At 40.8% G+C, this 18,646-nt stretch overlaps 1 protein-coding gene across 1 annotated transcript in view; it reads left to right on the forward strand.

The window, feature by feature from the left end:
• Positions 1–18,646, forward strand: part of LOC110536353 (PI-PLC X domain-containing protein 3) — a 60,016-nt gene that overhangs the window by 1,208 nt on the left and 40,162 nt on the right. The gene's annotated exons all lie outside the window — the stretch shown is intronic.

Consider the following 18,646-nt stretch of genomic DNA (forward strand, 5'->3'; position numbering starts at 1 on the left):
AAAAGGTTTGTAGCTGGTCAATCTCCTGTCTTTGCAGACTGTAGACATCCTTGACCCATTAAAATACCTTCATCCTTTCCTTCCCTGAGGAAACCAGTGGTCTGACATAATCAGACTGCATATTGTCAAACATTAAAAGCAAACCTTGCATATGCCTGCACACTGCCAGGTTCATAGACTACATTACCAAAAGTATGTGGACACCTGCTCGTCAAAAACATCTTATTCCAAAATCATGGGCATTAATATGGAGTTGCTCCCCACTTACGCTGCTATAACAGCCCAGTAATATGTGAAGGCTTTCCACTAGATGTTGGAACATTGCAGCAGGGACTTGCTTCCATTCAGTCAAAAGATCATTAGTGAGGTCTGCGTTCCAATTCATCCCTAAGGTGTTTGATGGAGTTAAAGTCAGGGTTCTTTGCAGGCCAGTCAAGTTCTTTCACATGATCTCGACAAACCCTTTCTGTTTGCACCTTGCTTTGTGCATGGGGGCATTGACATGCTGAAACAGGGAAGGGCCTTTCCCGAACTGTTGCCACAAAGTTGGAAGCACATAATTGTCAAGAATGTCATTTTATGCTGTAGCGTTAAGATTTCTCTTCTATTGAACTAAGGGGCCTAGCCCAAACCATGAAAAACAGCCCCAGATCATTATTCCTCCTCCACCTAGCTTTTGGCGCTATGCATTTGGGCAGGTACCGTTCTCCTAGCATCCACCAAACCCAGATTTGTTTGTCGGACTGCCAGATGGTGAAGCATGATTCATCACTCCAGAGAACGCATTTTCACTGCTCCAGACTCCAATGGCAGCAAGCTTTACACCAGTCCAGCCAACCCTTGGCATTGCGCATGGTGAATTTAGGCTTGTGTGCAGCTACTCGGCCATGGAAAACCATTTAATGAAGCTCCCGATGAACAGTTGTCGTGCTCATGTTGCTTCGAGGCAGTTTTGAACTCTGTATTTGTATTTATTAGGATCCCCATTAGCTGCTGCCAAGGCATCTGTCAGTAATGGGTGTGGCTGAAATAGCCGAATCCACTAATTTGAAGGGTGTCCACATACTTCTGTTTTATATAGTGTATCTCAGATCCTCTGCGATCTCTTCTAGGAAGACAGGATAGAAACAAGATGGAAGTGATTCAAGTCTTGTAATGGACCATTGTCTTGGCATTAGCATCCAAAAGTGCTGCCAGCTGTTTAGAGGTTTCGACCAATCATGCGGAAGGTCTCCTGAGACTGCAGCTCTGAATGGCTGTCTGGATTAAGACCCAGTCACTGATTTCACTCCTTTTGTGGAATGGCCAAATAACATCCTGAAAATTCTAGTGATTAGCTTCACTTATCATACACTGGCACACACACACATGCAGGCAGGCGGAGAGTATTGGCGCTCACTTAAAATGTATACCAAACAATAACCATTGATTTCAAAGTTTAACAAACTTTATGCACAAGGACTACGTTTAGCAATGTACACTGAACATAAAAAAAAACACATTTACTGGAATAAGTGTGCAGATGCAAAGTTTGGAATTTCGGGAAAATCTCGCTCAGTTTTGTCATTTACCAAAAATGAAATATAAATATCTGCTCCAAATGAAGAGTCAACGACGACCGCAGAAAGAATGGGTTGTCAACTATGATATGACACATTGATATACAAAAACGTGAAGTGGATTTACACCCGTTAAAACCTCTTATGAATCGTACCCTTTTCAATTTTCGCCTAAAATGAAATACCCAAATCTAACGGCTTGAAACTCAGGACCTGAAGCAGGGATATGCATATTCTTGATACCATTTGAAAGGAAACACTTTGAAGTTTTTGGAATGGTGAAATTAATGTAGGAGAATATACCACATTTAGATCTGGTAAAAGATAATATAAACAATGCATGTTTTCTGTTTATTTATTTTTTTGTTCCATTTTGAAATGCAAGAGAGAGGCCATATAATCAGAGGAGTTAAGGCGGCATTTAGGTTTTGGTGACAAGATGGCGGCAGTGTGCAAAGTTTCAGATTGATCCAGTGAAACATTCCATTACTACACTATATTTTGTGTCAAGTCTGCCAAGAGTTTTTCCAAATGAGCGGAATTGATACAGTTTCATAACTATAGAGAACATACAAAATACTAAGGTAATAAAAAAATAAGTTTACACACTCCCAGGAATGTCATACATGATAGATAATTAGCTTCCCTACAGAAAATACACTACCCTTCGCACATCTAGATGGCTGGGCGACGGGCAAGAGATGGCAGGGGTTCAAACTGTAGAACCCAGTTCCTACAATGCAAGGATGACATCATTTGAGGGCAAAAATAACAATGGCTTATGTGAGTCGTTTTCTGGATCAGAAATGAAATAAATGATATTGACATGAAGTGAGAAGAAACGTGTATATCTGGGAAATAAACATGCATATCAATAATGATTACTTACAGTTGAAGTCGGAAGTTTACATACACCTTAGCCAAATACATTTAAACTCAGTTTTTCACAATTCCTGACATTCAATCCAAGTAAAAATTCCCTGTTTTAGGTCAGTTAAGATCACCACTTTATTTTAAGAATATGAAATGTCAGAATAATAGTAGAGAGAATGAAATAAATCATCACGTTCCCCAGGGGTCAGAAGTTTACATACATTCAATTAGTATTTAGGAGCATTGCCTTCAAATTGTTTAACTTGGGTCAAATGTTTCGGGTAGCCTTCCACAAGCTTCCCACAATAAGTTGGGTGAATCTTGGCCCATTCCTCCTGACAGAGCTGGTGTAACTGAGTCAGGTTTGTAAGCCTCCGTGCTCGCACACGCTTTTTCAGTTCAGCCCACAAATGTTCTATAGGATTGAGGTCAGGGCTTTGTAATGGCCACTCCAATACCTCAACTTTGTTGTCCTTAAGCCATTTTGCCACAACTTTGGAAGTATGCTTGGAGTTATTGTCCATTTGGAAGACCCATTTGCGAACAAGCTTTTTCTTTCTGACTGATGTCTTTAGATGCTACTTAAATATATCCACATTTTTCTGCCTCATGATGCCATTAATTTTGTGAAGTGCACAAGTCCCTCCTGCAGCAAAGCACCCCACATGATTCTGCCACCCCCGTGCTTCATGGTTGGGATGGTGTTCTTTGGCTTGCAAGCCTCCCCCTTTTCTTCCAAACATAACGATGGTCAAACAGTTCTATTTTTGTTTTATCAGACCAGAGGACATTTCTCCAAAAAGTACGATCTTTGTCCCTATGTGCAGTTGCAAACCATCGTCTGGCTTTTTTATGGCGGTTTGGAGCAGTGGCTTCTTCCTTGCTGAGCAGCCTTTCAGGTTACATTGATATAGGACTCGTTTTACTGTGGATATAGATACTTTTGTACGTGTTTCCTCCAACATCTTCACAAGGTCCTTTGCTGTTGTTCTGGGATTGATTTGCACTTTTCGCACCAAAGTACGTTCATCTCTAGGAGACAAAACGCGTCTCCTTCCTGAGCGGTATGGCGGCTGCGTCATCCCATGGTGTTTATACTCGCTTACTATTGTTTGTACAGATGGTACCTTCAGGTGTTTGGAATTTGTTCCCAAGGATGATCCAGACTAGTGGAGGTCTACAATTTTGGCTGATTTCTTTTGATTTTCCTGTGATGTCAAGCAAAGAGGCACTGAGTTTGAAGGTAGGCCTTGAAATACATCCACAGGTACACCTCCAATTGACTGAAATGATGTCAATTAGCCTATCAGAAGCTTCTAAAGCAATGCCATCATTTTCTGGAATTTTCCAAGCTGTTTAAAGGCACAGTCAACTTTGTATGTAAACTTCTGACCCACTGGAACTGTGAACAGTGAAATAATCTGTCTGTTAACAATTGTTGGAAAAATGACTTGTCATACACTAAGTAGATGTCCTAACCGACTTACCAAAACTATAGTTTGTTAACAAGAAATTTGTGGAGTGGTGAAAAATAAGTTTTAATGTCTTCAACCTAAGTGTATGTAAACTTCCGACGTCAACTGTATATGCAGATAATGAGATGATGTAGCTAGCTATAGCCAGACTGTGTATTCACTATCAATTTGATGAGGTTAAAACTTCTTCGGGATCGGTGTCCCATCCACGGAACGGTTGAGCTAACGTAGGCTAATGCGATTAGCATGAGGTTGTAAGTAACGAGAATTGCCCAAGACATAGACATATCTGATATTGTCAGAAAGCTTAAATTCTTGTTAATCCAACTGCACTGTCCAACATGGAAAGTTACCATTCAACAAATTAGGCATATTTGGGCATTCTTGAACAAAATTTAACAGAAATGCAATGGTTCATTGGATCAGTCTAAAACTTTGTACATACTGCTGCATTCTAGTGGCCAAAATACAAATTGCACCTTGGCTGGAATAATACATTATGGCCTTTCTCTTGCATTTCAAAGATGATGGAACAAAAAAATACAAAAGAACGGTTTGTTTTTCTCTGTAATATCTTTTAAAGGATCTATTGTTATTCTCCTACATTCAATTCACATTTCCACAAACTTCAAAGAGCTTCCTTTCAAATGGTACCAAGAATATGCATATCCTTCCTTCAGGGCCTGAGCTACAGGCAGTTAGATTTGGGTATTGCATTTAGGCGAAAATTAAAAAAATGGGCAGATCCTATAGAAGACTTCTTGGATGACACAATGCAGTGCCTAAGCAAAGTTTTCTGACCCCTTTTTCCACATTTTGTTATGTTACTGCCTTAAACTAACATTTTATTAAATAGTTTTTTTTTGCCCTCATAAATCTACCCAAAACATCTCATAATGAAACAGTAAAAACAGGTTTTTATACATTTTTACAGAAACCCGCCCATGATATCACATTTCCATAAGTATTCAGATCCTTCACTCAGTACTTTGTTGAAGCACCTTTGACAGCGAGTAGAGCATTGAGTCTTCTTTGGAATGACGCTACAAGTTTGGCACACCTGTATTTTGGGAGTTTCTCCCATTCTTCTCTGCAGATCCTCTCAAGCTCTGTCAGGTTCGATCAGATGTTTTGCTGCACAGCCATTTTTCAGGTCTTTCCAGAGATTTTCGATCGGTTTCAAGTTCAGGCTTTGGCTGGACCACTCGAGGACAATTAGAGACTTGTCCCGAAGCCACTCCAATGTATTGGCTGTGTGATTAGAGTCATCAACCTGTTGGAAGGTTAACCTTCGCCACAGTCTTAGAACCTGCTCCACAGTGCTCAGGATTTCATCAATGATCTCTCTTTACTTTGCTCTGTTCATCTTTGCTTCGATCCTGACTAGTCTCCCAGTCCCTGCCGCTTAAAAACATTCCCACAGCCTGATACTGCCACCACCATGTTTCACCGTAGGGATAGTGCCAGGTTTCTGCCAGATGTCACGTTTAGATTTCAGGCCAAAGAGTTCAATCTTTGTTTCATCAGACCAGAGAATCTTGTTTCTCATGGTCCGAGAGTCCTTCAGGTGCCTTTTGGCAAACTCCAAGCGGGCTGTCATGTGCCTTTTACTGAGGATAGCTTCTGTCTGGATTCTCTACCATAAAGTCCTCATTGGTGGAGTGCTGCAGAGATGGTTGTCCTTCTGGAAGGTTCTCCCATCTCGACAGCGGAGCTCTGCCGTTCTGTCAGATTTCCCATCAGGTTGTTGGCCACATCCCTGACCAAGTCCCTTCTCCCCCGATTGCTCAGTTTGACTGGGTGGACAGCTCTAGGAAGACTCTTGATGGTTCCAAACTTTTTCCATTTAAGTATGATTTGAGGTGACTGTTCTTGCGACCATTCAATACTGCAGAAAGGTTTTGGTACCCTTCCCCAGATATGTGCCTTGACACAATCCTGTCTCGGAGCTCTACGGACAATTCCTTCGACCTCATGGCTTGGTTTTAACTCTGACATGCACTGTCAACTGTGGGACCTTATAAAGACAGGTGTGTGCCTTTCCAAATCATGTCCAGTCAATTGAATTTACCACAGGTGGACTCCAAGTTATAAAACTTCTCAAGGATGATCAATGGAAACGGGATGCACCTTACATTTCGTGTCTCATAGCAAAGGGTCTGGATACATGTAAATCGGGTATCCATTTTATTTTCTATACATTTGCAACATTTTCTAAACCTGTTTTCGCTTCGTCATTATGGGGTTTTGTGTGTAGATACAAGGGTCTGAATGCTTCCCCACGGCACTGTATATTGAATGTTAGCTAGCTAATTACCTAGTTAATATCATTTCCCAAGAAGTAAACTTTCTAGCTGGCTACAGTCATTGGTGCTTCAGCCAGCAAGCTAATTACCTAACCAAAAGGTGATTAACTACCACAATGAAATAATTCAGCTATTTCTGATCAAATGTTACCCTATATCTAGCTATATACTTTCTGACAATTTTACTATGTATCCAAAACGAAATGTAAGTGTTGATGTTAGTTGGCAGGGGTCTTGAATACATGTTTTGATTTCTAATCATTTTTAACACTTTTTTTTTCTAGTAGATGTTTTCTAAGCCTTTTGTCCATCTGTTTGACCAGAAATCAAAGCCTTTCCTTTTCCTAATTTTTAGGATAGAAAATGTTTGAAAAATGTGTGTATACAAAATAAGATACTATATATATTTTTTAAATCAAGGCACATTATATATTTATATAATATATATATATATATATATATATATATATATATATATATATATATATATATATATAAAATGATTATTATTTTTATTTTTTTGGATACCCAATTTGACATGCTCTTATGAACTTAACATGTTGGTGCTCATGGGGCCTTTTACATGGAAATGTCCATTTTTTTTTATTGTATCAGCTATCCACATCATATGCTATAGCAATCGAGTGCCTGAACCGCACAGTCGATGACGTGGCACGCAACCATTGTTTGTTACATGCAACGTTTGAGCAGGGGAACACGATGCAAATCTCTGATCTATCCTCAGAGACTAAAGAGGAGGGGTATGACATACTCCACTCCTCCCAGTGGAGGACACACACACTTCATTAATCTTCAGGGTATTTTGCGATGTGATTTGCAATCGAGCATCGCTGCGTAACATGAAAGACTGGGAAATGAACTGCCAGAGATAGCCCTGCAGCCAAAAGGTCTAGTTAAATCATGTAACACAACTGCAATTCCACCTGCTTATATATCAATATCCCTGAAAGCAAAATTAGCCCCATAAGCCATTCACTTATTGATTTCTCCTGGTGCTGGTGTGTTCTTTGTTTATTTGGATCCCCATGAGCTTTTGCAGAGGCAGCAGCTATTCTTCCTGTATTCCACAAAAAACACCAAAAAAAACACTGCTAGACAAGAACAATCGCACACATTTGTTATTAAACGATATACAACAAAATAAAAACAACTTTGTCAAAAAGACTTGACCATGATAACTGATCATCCAATATTATATCTAGAAGTTTAGCTTGCTCAATGGTCACCCTTTATACACAACTCCAGTTGAGGTGTAGATCTTAGCATTTTTAACCAAATACAATGCTTTTAGATTTATTTAAGACCCGTTTTTATTACGAATCACCCATCATCCACACACATAGTCATTCTAGCTTTGTGTAAGACCAGTTGCAAATCATTTGTAAAAATAGAGAAGAGCAATGGTCCAAGGGTACTGCCCTGAGGGACACCGCACTGTACATAGTGGTTCCTCTTTTAAAAGTTGAGAACACCGCGGGACTTAGAGGTACCCAGCGTCATGGCTTCATTGCTCCAGACCACCGCACGGGGACGTTTGAGCACTCATTATGCATTTGGGGTCCCAAGGTTTTTATATGACCAATCATATTGAGTGGTTCCGATGACGAATTTGACGTGAGACACCCATCCCTGGTGACTTTCTTCAGCAAAGATGGCTGACAAAACATTACGGTGGAGGCAAATGTCATTATAAAAGTCATTATAATGTCATAACGAGTCAAGCAAAACATTTACAATTGAGAGGAATATGTTAGTTAATGTAGAGACGAACGATTGTGCATATTTTTTTGTCATAAAGTAAATTTATGAAAATCGCTATTTAGCAAGTTAGTTTACTAGCTAACTTGTGTTAGTTATGACATGAGTGACTTTGTCATTCGTGTTTAATGTTTTAGGAATTCCTTAGAGAACCAGCACACCAGTCTATCTGTCTTGTGAAACAGTGGATGTAAAGAATCTAGCCAGCTAAAGCATTTACTGCAAATTGAATATACAATTTTGTTAGCTTGCCTTGCTTATATTTGCCATGCAATATATCTGAAGTAACATAGCTAGCTAACTATTTATTTGCTTATTGTGTAGTGGAGGATAAAAATAACTGTATGCCTATGGATGTGTAAATGGCTACAGTATGTAGCCGATCTGTTTATGGACCCTAAAACGTCTGTTATGAATGTTAGTTCAGAACCTATGAACCTCAGCTATCATAGTTGTTGTGTCGAGTCTGAATGGCATCAATGAAGCCTATGGATTGAGTATAATAACTTTGTGTTAAGGTTGCAAGTCCTATATACATGCGTGGTAATAACTACAGTACATTAGATCCCCACATTGTAGCCTGTACATTGAATATATATCTATGTAGTACAGTGTGCCTCCCATAGTCTGTTCTGGACTTGAGGACTGTGAAGAGACATCTTGCGGGGTATGCATGGGTGTCTGCGCTGTGTGCCAGTAGTTTAGACAGACAGCTCTGTGCATTCAACATCTCAATACCTCTCACAAATAAAAGTAGTGATGAAGTCAATCTCTCCTCTACTTTCAGACAGGAGAGATTGACATGCATATTATTAATATTTGCTCTCTGTGTCCATCCAAGGGCCAGCCATGCTGCCGTGTTCTGAGCCAATTGCAATATTCCCTATTCCCTATTTTCCCTAGTCCCTATTTGTGGCACCTGAACACACGACTGAACAATAATCCAGGTGCATCAACTAGGGCCTGTAGGACCTGCCTTGTTGTTAGTGCAGAACATTGCTTTATTGTATACAGACTTCTTCTCCCTATCCTAGCTACTACTGCATCAATATATTTTGACCATGACAATTTACAATCTATAGTTACTCCAAGCAGTTTAATCATCTCAACTTGCTCAATTACCACATTATTTATTACAAGACTTGAGGTTTAGGTTTTAGTGAGTGTTTTGTTCCAAATACAATGCTTTTAGTTTTAGAAATATTCAGGGCTTAATTATTCCTTGCCACCCACTCTGAAACTAACTGCTGCTCTTTGTTGAGTGTTGCTGTAGTAGCCGACGTGTGTCGTGTCTTTACTATGGATTAAATTATAATGCATGCTATTTTATAAAATCAATTCTGTGTAATTAATATTACCTGATTAAACTAACCATGTAAATGTAATTAACAAGGAAGTCCGAGCACCACGGTAGAATGTTTATAGAGCTGTTGTCTTCCCGAATGAACTCTTAAAGACCTGGTAATATTTTATATCAATAGCAGTCAATTATTAATCATCACCTTATTCCGTCTCTACCAATATTTTTACAACATTCAGATATCTTCACGAACCCTGGCTAACAAGTCAGCAATACACTAATTTGGTTTATTTACTAAATACCTAAATAATCACACAGAATTACATATACACAGGATGGATCATACATTGATTACTTATTATGTCATACAAGGAAACTTCCCTAGCGGACAAAACCGATATGATTGCTGGTTACATAAAGAAGACTGAGGAACAAGATGATTGGGTCTCAATCGGACCTTATGAAACTATAGCATCAAAAATAGAATCTTATACCTTCTAAATAACCGCCCATTTGGAAAAGGAAAATGCAAGAAAAACACTGCTCAAAAAAATAAAGGGAACACTAAAATAACACATCCTAGATCTGAATGAATGAAATATTTTTATTAAATTTTTTTTTTCTTTACATAGTTGAATGTGCTGACAACAAAATCACACAAAAATTATCAATGGAAATCAAATGTATCAACCCATGGAGGTCTGGATTTGGAGTCACACTCAAAATTAAAGTGGAAAACCACACTACAGGCTGATCCAACTTTGATGTAATGTCCTTAAAACAAGTCAAAATGAGGCTCAGTAGTGTGTGTGGCCTCCACGTGCCTGTATGACCTCCCTACAACACCTGGGCATGCTCCTGATGAGGTGGCGGATGGTCTCCTGAGGGATCTCCTCCCAGACCTGGACTAAAGCATCCGCCAACTCCTGGACAGTCTGTGGTGCAGTCTGGGGAATGGGCGGGCCAGTCCATAGCATCAATGCCTTCCTCTTTCAGGAACTGCTGACACACTCCAGCCACATGAGGTCTAGCATTGTCTTGCATTAGGAGGAACCCAGGGCCAACCGCACCAGCATATGGTCTCATAAGGGGTCTGAGGATCTCATCTCGGTACCTAATGGCAGTCAGGCTACCTCTGGCGAGCACATGGAGGGCTGTGCGGCCCCCCAAAGAAATGCCACCCCACACCATGACTGACCCACCGTCAAATCGGTCATGCTGGAGGATGTTGCAGAACGTTCTCCATGGCGTCTCCAGACTGTCACGTCTGTCACGTGCTCAGTGTGAACTTGCTTTTATCTGTGAAGAGCACAGGGCGCCAGTGGAGAATTTGCCAATCTTGGTGAAAAACGTCCTGCGCGGTGTTGGGCTGTAAGCACAACCCCCACCTGTGGATGTCGGGCCCTCATACCACCCTCATGGAGTCTGCATGTGTCTGCTCAAACAGTAAGAAACACATTTGTGGCCTGCTGGAGGTCATTTTGCAGGGCTATGGCAGTGCTCCTCCTACTCCCTCTTGCACAAAGGCGGAGGTAGCGGTCCTGCTGCTGGGTTGTTGCCCTCCTACGGCCTCCTCCACATCTCCTGATGTACTGGCCTGTCTCCTGGTAGCGCCTCCATGCTCTGGACACTTCGCTGACAGACACAGCAAACCTTCTTGCCACTGCTCGCATTGATGTACCATCCTGGATGAGCTGCACTACCAGAGCCACTTGTGTGGGTTGTAGACTCCGTCTCATGCTACCACTAGAGTGAAAGCACCGCCAGCATTCAAAAGTGACCAAAACATCAGCCAGGAAGCATAGGAACTGAGAAGTGGTCTGTGGTCGCCACCTGCAGAACCACTCCTTTATTGGGGGTGTCTTGCTAATTGCCTATAATTTCCAACTGTTGTCTATTCCATTTGCACAACAGCATGTGATATTTATTGTCAATCAGTGTTGCTTCCTAAGTGGACAGTTTGATTTCACAGAAGTGTGATTGACTTGGAGTTCCATTGTGTTGTTTAAGTGTTCCCTTTATTTTTTTGAGCAGTGTATATTTACTCTAAGCTGCGCTTTGATCAATTGGTCAAAGATGGAAGGCTGGGTTGCCCAGCAGAGATGCCCCTTGAATAATATTTCTGGGCGGATACGTTGTAGTCTGTCATCTGGTAGAACGGATACGTTGTAGTAGTCGGTCATCTGGTAGAACGGATACGTTGTAGTAGTACCCTGTCATCGTGTGGTAGGACGGATACGTTGTTGTAGTACCCTGTCATCGTGTGGTAGGACGGATATGTTGTTGTAGTACCCTGTCATCGTGTGGTAGGACGGATACGTTGTTGTAGTACCCTGTCATCGTGTGGTAGGACGGATACGTTGTTGTAGTACCCTGTCATTGTGTGGTAGGACGGATACGTTGTTGTAGTACCCTGTCATCGTGTGGTAGGACGGACACGTTGTTGTAGTACCCTGTCATCGTGTGGTAGGACGGATACGTTGTTGTAGTACCCTGTCGTTCTAAAGAGATTGTCTGTCCTTGCCTAGTCCACGCACGTTTACAGCTGCTGCTGATAACTCGACGTCTAGGATGTATCACTTCTTTAGTGAATAAGAGTTCAAAGTTCATACTAAACTCCCTTTTTCAGGACCCTGTCTGTCAAAAATGTTTGGATTTTTACGAATTAACTTCACAGATCTTCATTGTAAAGGGTTTAAACACCGTTTCCCATGCTTGTTCAATTAACCATAAATAATGAATGATCATGCACCTGTGGAACGGTCGTTAACCCTTTCACACCTACCATCACAAGGGTGTGATCGTTCTACAGTGGTCCCTGAAGCGTACGATCACACCTGTGTGATTAGAATGCTTATTTAGAACGGCCAGTTTCAAATGAGGCAGCAAATGAGGCAGCAAATGAGGCAGCACAGAAACTATTTACACAAACTGTCTTTACAAAGTTATGTCCAGAATGTGAGAAGTTTATTTTTGGATGCAAGGTTCAGATATTCACAGAAGTATCTACAGCATAACACAATCATCCAAACTGGAAAAATGTAGGCTACATTTGTCCTAGCGCTAACTGAGGAAAGATTGACGCAACACAAGCGGTCATATTTTCTAACTCTCGGCTGACATAAAATACAATATGAATTAGCTAATAGCAATTACTATTTATAATTAATCACGGGTGAGCTCATCACTGATCGAAATAATTGAGTAAAACACTTTCTAGAAATCGAAAATAATCCAACGATTAGTTTCAGCGCGCAGCCATATTTTTTTTCCTCACAGAAACCTAAGACCAGATGCGTTTTGTCTGTTTATAATATGCATGTTATGGGTGTGTCATCTACCATCATTCACATTCCACCATTCACTTCCTGAATTCTCAAAAAAAAGTAAGGACTTATAGATGACCTGGAGCCAGTGGGTCTGGCGACAGATATGTAGCGAGGGCCAGCCGACAAGAGCATACAGGGCACAGTGGTTGGTGGTATACGGGGCTTTGGTGACAAAGCGGATGGCACTGTGATAGACTGCATCCAGTTTGCTGAGTAGCGTGTTGAAGGTTATTTTGTAAATGACATCGCTGAAGTCGATGATCAGTAGGATAGTCAGTTTTATGAGGGTATGTTTGGCAGCGTGAGTGGAGGCTTTGTTGCGAAATAGCAAGCCAGTTCTAGATGTAATTTTGGATTGGAGATGCTTAAGGAAAGGAGAGTTTACAGTCTAGTCAGACACCTAGGCATTTGTAGTTCTCTACATATTCTAAGTCCGAACCGTCCAAAGTAGTGATGCTAGTCGGGCGGGCGGGTGCGGGCAGCGATCGGTTGAAAGCATGCATTTAGTTTTACTTGCATTTAAGAGCAGTTGGAGACCACGGAAGGAGTGTTGTATGGCGTTGAAGCTAGTTTGGAGGTTTGACCAGTGTCCAAAGAAGGGCCAGATATATACAGAATGTTGTTGTCTGTGTAGAGGTGGATCAAGGAATCACCAGCAGCAAGAGCGACATCATTGATATATACAGAGAAAAGAGTCGGCCCGAGAGTTGAACCCTGTAGTACCCCCATAGACTGCCAGTGGTCCGGACAACAGGCCTTCCGTTTTGACACACTGAACTCTATCTCAGAAGTTGTTAGTGAACCAGGCGAGGCAGTCATTAGAGAAATCAAGGCTATTGAGTCAGCCGATAAGAATGCAGTGATTGACAGTCGAAAGCCTTGGCCAGGTCGACGAATACGGCTACAGAGTATTGTCTATTATCGATGGCAGTTATATCATTCAGGACCTTGAGCGTCGCTGAGGTGCACCCGTGACCACCTCGGAAACCGGATTGCATAGTGGAGAAGGTGATGACCACAGCAGCTGTCCAATCTTTAGGAATCTCGGACGATACGAAAGAGAAGTTGAACAGACTAGTAAAAGGGGTTGCAGCAATGGCGGCGGATAATTTTAGAAAGAGAGGGTCCAGATTGTCTAGCCCAGCTGATTTGTACGGGTCCAGGTTTTGCAGCTCTTTTAGGTCATCTGCTATCTGGATTTGGGTGAAGGAGAAGCTGGGGAGGCTCGGGCAAGTAGCTGTAGGGGGTGTAGAGCTGTTGGCTGGGGTTGGGGTAGCCAGTTGAAAGCATGGCCACTTGTAGAGAAATGCTTATTGAAATTCTCGAATATCATGGATTTATCGGTAGTGACAGTGTTTCCTAGCCTCAGTGCAGTGGGAAGCTGGGAGGAGGTGCTCTTATTCTCCATGGACTTTAGTGTCCCAAAACCTTTTTGAGTTAGAGCTACAGTGTGCAAATTTCATAATCAGTACAACCTTCAAAAAAGTATTTTACACACATACTATGTGCCCATTACAATCTATGCAAGAATCGGAATGCATGATTTATTACCGGTACCTGAAAGACGTGAATAAAACAGTAAATATATAAATAATTACCACACAAAACATTTTCTGATAGTGATTTATTGATAAAAATGGTGCGGGCAGTCAATCATGTAACCTCACTCTGAGCCATTCAGTGTTGTTGTTCATGTATGTAGCTAGTGAGCGAAGCTGTAGAATTAGCAATGTCTTGAAAAAGGAGACAACACAAAAATGTGTAAATTCTGGAGATTTTTTAAAATTCTAACCGAGTCTGAAAGTCAGGAATCAGATTCTGACAGTGAGGAGCTGCCCTCCAGCTCCTTGTGGACCCCTAGTCCACTGACAACGTCCCAGTTCCCTTTGAAGATGCTGGTGGGGATGGAGGCAGACCGACAGTGGATGAAGTACAGGAGTTCTGTGGTAGCTGGAAGGCTGCTATCCATTTCACCCCTCCTGACCCTGCTGTTTATTTTGAGTCCCAGTCTGGAGTCCACCCCTTTCCATTTCCATCTGATGCAGAGTGCTTCAAGTTGTTTCTGACAGAGGAGCTGGTGGGAGACATAGCAGAGACCAATCACTATGCCTTGGAGATACAGGAGAAGAGAGCCAGGAGTAGGGGGGGACCACAATTTAGTGAAATGTACACCTTCCTGGTGGCAGTCCTTTTCATAGGGATAGTAAAGAACTCCCTAAGAGAATATTGGAGCTCCTATGTTTGCAGATCCTGTGTTTGCAGCTCCACTGTCTTTTCCCAAGGCTGCTTCCTAGTTCTGCTGCGACGACTGCATTTCATCAACAATGCTACTGCCATCCTAAATGACCCGTTATACAAAATAAGAAATGCCAACAGCTGGCAGTAAAATGGCATGACAAACAAAACATCCATGTTCTCTCCACTGTCCATACAGCAACCATGTCTGCCACCAGGAAAGTGGACCACATGAGGGGAGAGAGAAAAACCAGACTGTGTGCTTGACTATAACCTCAAGATGGGGGCAGTGGATAAGGCGGACATGATAAACAGCTTTGTGGAATGCGCTCAGAAAAACGACCAAGTGGTATAAGAAGATATTGTTAGATTTTTCTAGGATAGCTTCAAAATACAACAAGCCAATACTTCTCTGACGCAAATAGCACTGTTTTACAGATCTAATAGAAGAATGTAGCTAGCTACATAAGCACGATTGAATATAACACCATAAAGGTTATGAAATTAGTAACATTACCTTGTGTCCGCGGTTATTAGGAATATACACAAATATTATGTTACAGTAGAAATGACAACACGACATGCAGAAACTATTATAACGTAATAAGGCACATACTTCGATAGAAACGCACACATTTCCAAAGTTATTATTGGTAACGAAAACAACTATGACTGCGATGCAGGCAACAGACAGAAAATGTGCACGTGTGTGTGTGTGTGTGTGTGTGTGTGAAGGACGGGAGATGAGCAAATTTGTGTAAGTGCTGTGCTTGTTGAGTGTCCTTTCCTATAAGCATGCTGAAATCCTGTCAGTTTGTTCACTGCGAAATAGCATTGTATCTGGTCAAACACAATTTTTTCCAGAAGTTGGTAACCGGCTGATTGGTCGGCTATTTGAGCCAGTGAAGGGTGTTTTACTATTCTTGGGTAGCGGAATGACTTTAGCTTCCCTCTAGGCCTGAGGGCACGTGCTCTCTAGTAGGCTTAAATTGAAGATGTGTCAAATAGGAGTGGCAACATCATCTGCTATTATCCTCAGTAATATTCCATCCAGATTGTCAGACCCCGTTGACTTGTTATTGTTGACAGACAATACTTTTTTCACCTCTTCCACACTGACTTTACGGAATTCAAAACAATGTTTGTCTTTCATAATTTGGTCTGATATACTTGAATGTGTAGTGTCAGCGTTTGTAGCTGGCATGTCATGGTTAAATTTGCTAATCTTGCCAATGAATAAATCATTAAAGTAGTTTGCAATATCAGTGGACTTTTTGATAAACGAGCCATCTGATTCAATGAATGAAAAAAACAATTCCCCCCACCCCCACCCCAAAATGTCATTTAAGGTGCTCCAAAGCTTTTTACTATAATTCTTTATATAATTTATCTTTGTTTCATAGTGTAGTTTCTTTTTATGTAGTTTAGTCATATGATTTCTTAATTTGCAGTACGTTTGCCAATCAGTTGGGCTGCCAGACTTAATTGCCATACCTTTTGCCTCATCCCTCTCAACCATACCATTTTTCAATTCCTCATCAATCCAAGGGGATTTACGTTTTTAGTCATTTTCTTAATGGGTGTGTGCTTATTAGTAACTGGAATAAGACAGTTCATAAATGTGTGAAGTGCAGCGTCTGGTCGCTCCTCATTACACACCACAGACCAGCAAATATTCTTTACATCATCAGCACATGAATCACTACAAAACTTATTGTATGACCTCTTATACACTACATTAGGCCCAGCCTTTGGAACTTTGGTTTTCCTAGATATGGCTACTATATTGTGATCACTACATCCTATGGATTTGGATACTAATTTAAAGCAAATATTTGTTCATTAGTAAAGATGTGATCAATGCATGTTGATGACTTCATTCCTGTGCTGTTTGTAACTACCCTGGTAGGTTGATTGATAACTGGTTACAGTTTGAAGTTTATTTCTGAGTGGGCAGCTTGATGACAGCCAGTCAATATTAAATAACCCAGAAAATATAATATATGTGATATCATTAAGCATTTCACACATACAGTATATTATCCATATACTGACTGTTAGCACTTGGTGGTCTATAGCAGCTTCTCACAAGAATGGGCTTTAGGTGAGTCAGATGAACCTGTAGCCATATTGCTTCAACAGTATTTAACATTGGCTCGTCTCTAAGCTTTACAGGAATGTTGTTCTGAATATAGACCGCAAAACCGCCTCCGTTGGCATTTCTGTCTTTTCGGTAGATGTTATAACCATGGGAGGCAGGTAGCCTAGTGGTTAGAGCGTTGTACTAGTAACCAGAAGCTTGCAAGATCAAATCCCTGAGCCGACAAGGTAAAAATCTGTTGTTCTGCCCCTGAACAAGGCAGTTAACCCACTGTTCCTAGGTCGTCATTGAAAATAAGAATTTTCTTACCTGACTTGCCTAGTTAAAGGTTAAAAAAAATGATATATATGTATGTGTATATATATTGCTACCACTGTATAATCAAAGATATTATCTAAATAAGTTTCAGAGATACTCAAAATATGAATGTCATCTGTTACAAGCAAGTTATTGACTCCATGGACCTTGTTTCTTAGGCTACAAAAGTTAATATGGGCTATTTTTAGCACTTTTATGGGTTGCTTGATTGATAAGCTTCACAGTAAAGCATTAAAATCAGAGGTAGACTTCCTCATGTTATTTACATTGGAGGTAATAGTGCAGGGTGAGCTGCATAAAATGGTCTTCCTACTATTGCACACCGCCTCAGTGCTAACAGTGTAAATCCGGTTTATAGGCTCATGATTACTGCATACAATAGCTGTAGGATAAGCAGATGTACACTATTCAGTGCAATTAGGGGTACTTAAATTACTTACATTGTTTGCCAATGCCCCTAAAATGATGTACATTTGATGCAACATTATGATGACTCATTGTCACAATGGTAGGGATTAACTGAGCTGTTCTTGGATCATTTACCAGTCATTGTTTCAACGCAGCCTTGAAATGCATGGACAGAGTCCAGAAGCCAAGATGATTTGGATGCACTCCGTCATTCCTGTACTGTATCTTCTGTTTCCAGAAGGTGTCAAAATGATCAATAAAAGTGACTCCAGCAGAGCTACAGTAGTCTTTTAGTCAGATGTGTAATGCCAGAAGTCTGCTGATTATTTCACACCCGCGGCCCAACGATGAATCTCTGACATTATTTTTCAGTCATATCCAATACCAGGTGTATCACACTCCATTTGAATGACGCTGTGTCTGCATGTCTACATGTATGTATTACAATTATACACTTCAACAGTGTTTACCACTCCTGCACCTGGGACATCAATGATTACACATTGTAACTATGCAATAGACTAGAAACATGATTTAAGTAAAGACTGATTTGTAATTAATTTATACGGAAATACACCTATGCATATCTGACTCCCTTCATCTGCATTAATCTGAGGACACAGGATAGGTGTAGTATTTCAGTGAGATACTTAATTTCAACCAGTGGAGAATGTGTAACGCTTTATTGAAAGATCATTATCCAGGTGTTATAAATGCATAATACATGCATTATAAATATTAATTGTAATATAACATTATAAATACAATCTGTACTTCAATGCATATATGGTGTGCATTATAAAAAAAGAGGAAGAAAGAGGAGGTGGGGAGAGAGGAGTAGAAGACAGAAAAGGAAAGGGGTAAAACAGAGGAGCAGGGAAGACAGCATATGATTAATGAATTACAGTGCTACCCTAATATTCTCTCAGTTCATCACAATTGCATAGTATCTCTAGCGGTGTC

Source organism: Oncorhynchus mykiss, chromosome 11 (genome assembly GCF_057628025.1).
Source record: "Oncorhynchus mykiss isolate SJ-2025 chromosome 11, ASM5762802v1, whole genome shotgun sequence".
Taxonomy (NCBI): domain Eukaryota; kingdom Metazoa; phylum Chordata; class Actinopteri; order Salmoniformes; family Salmonidae; genus Oncorhynchus; species Oncorhynchus mykiss.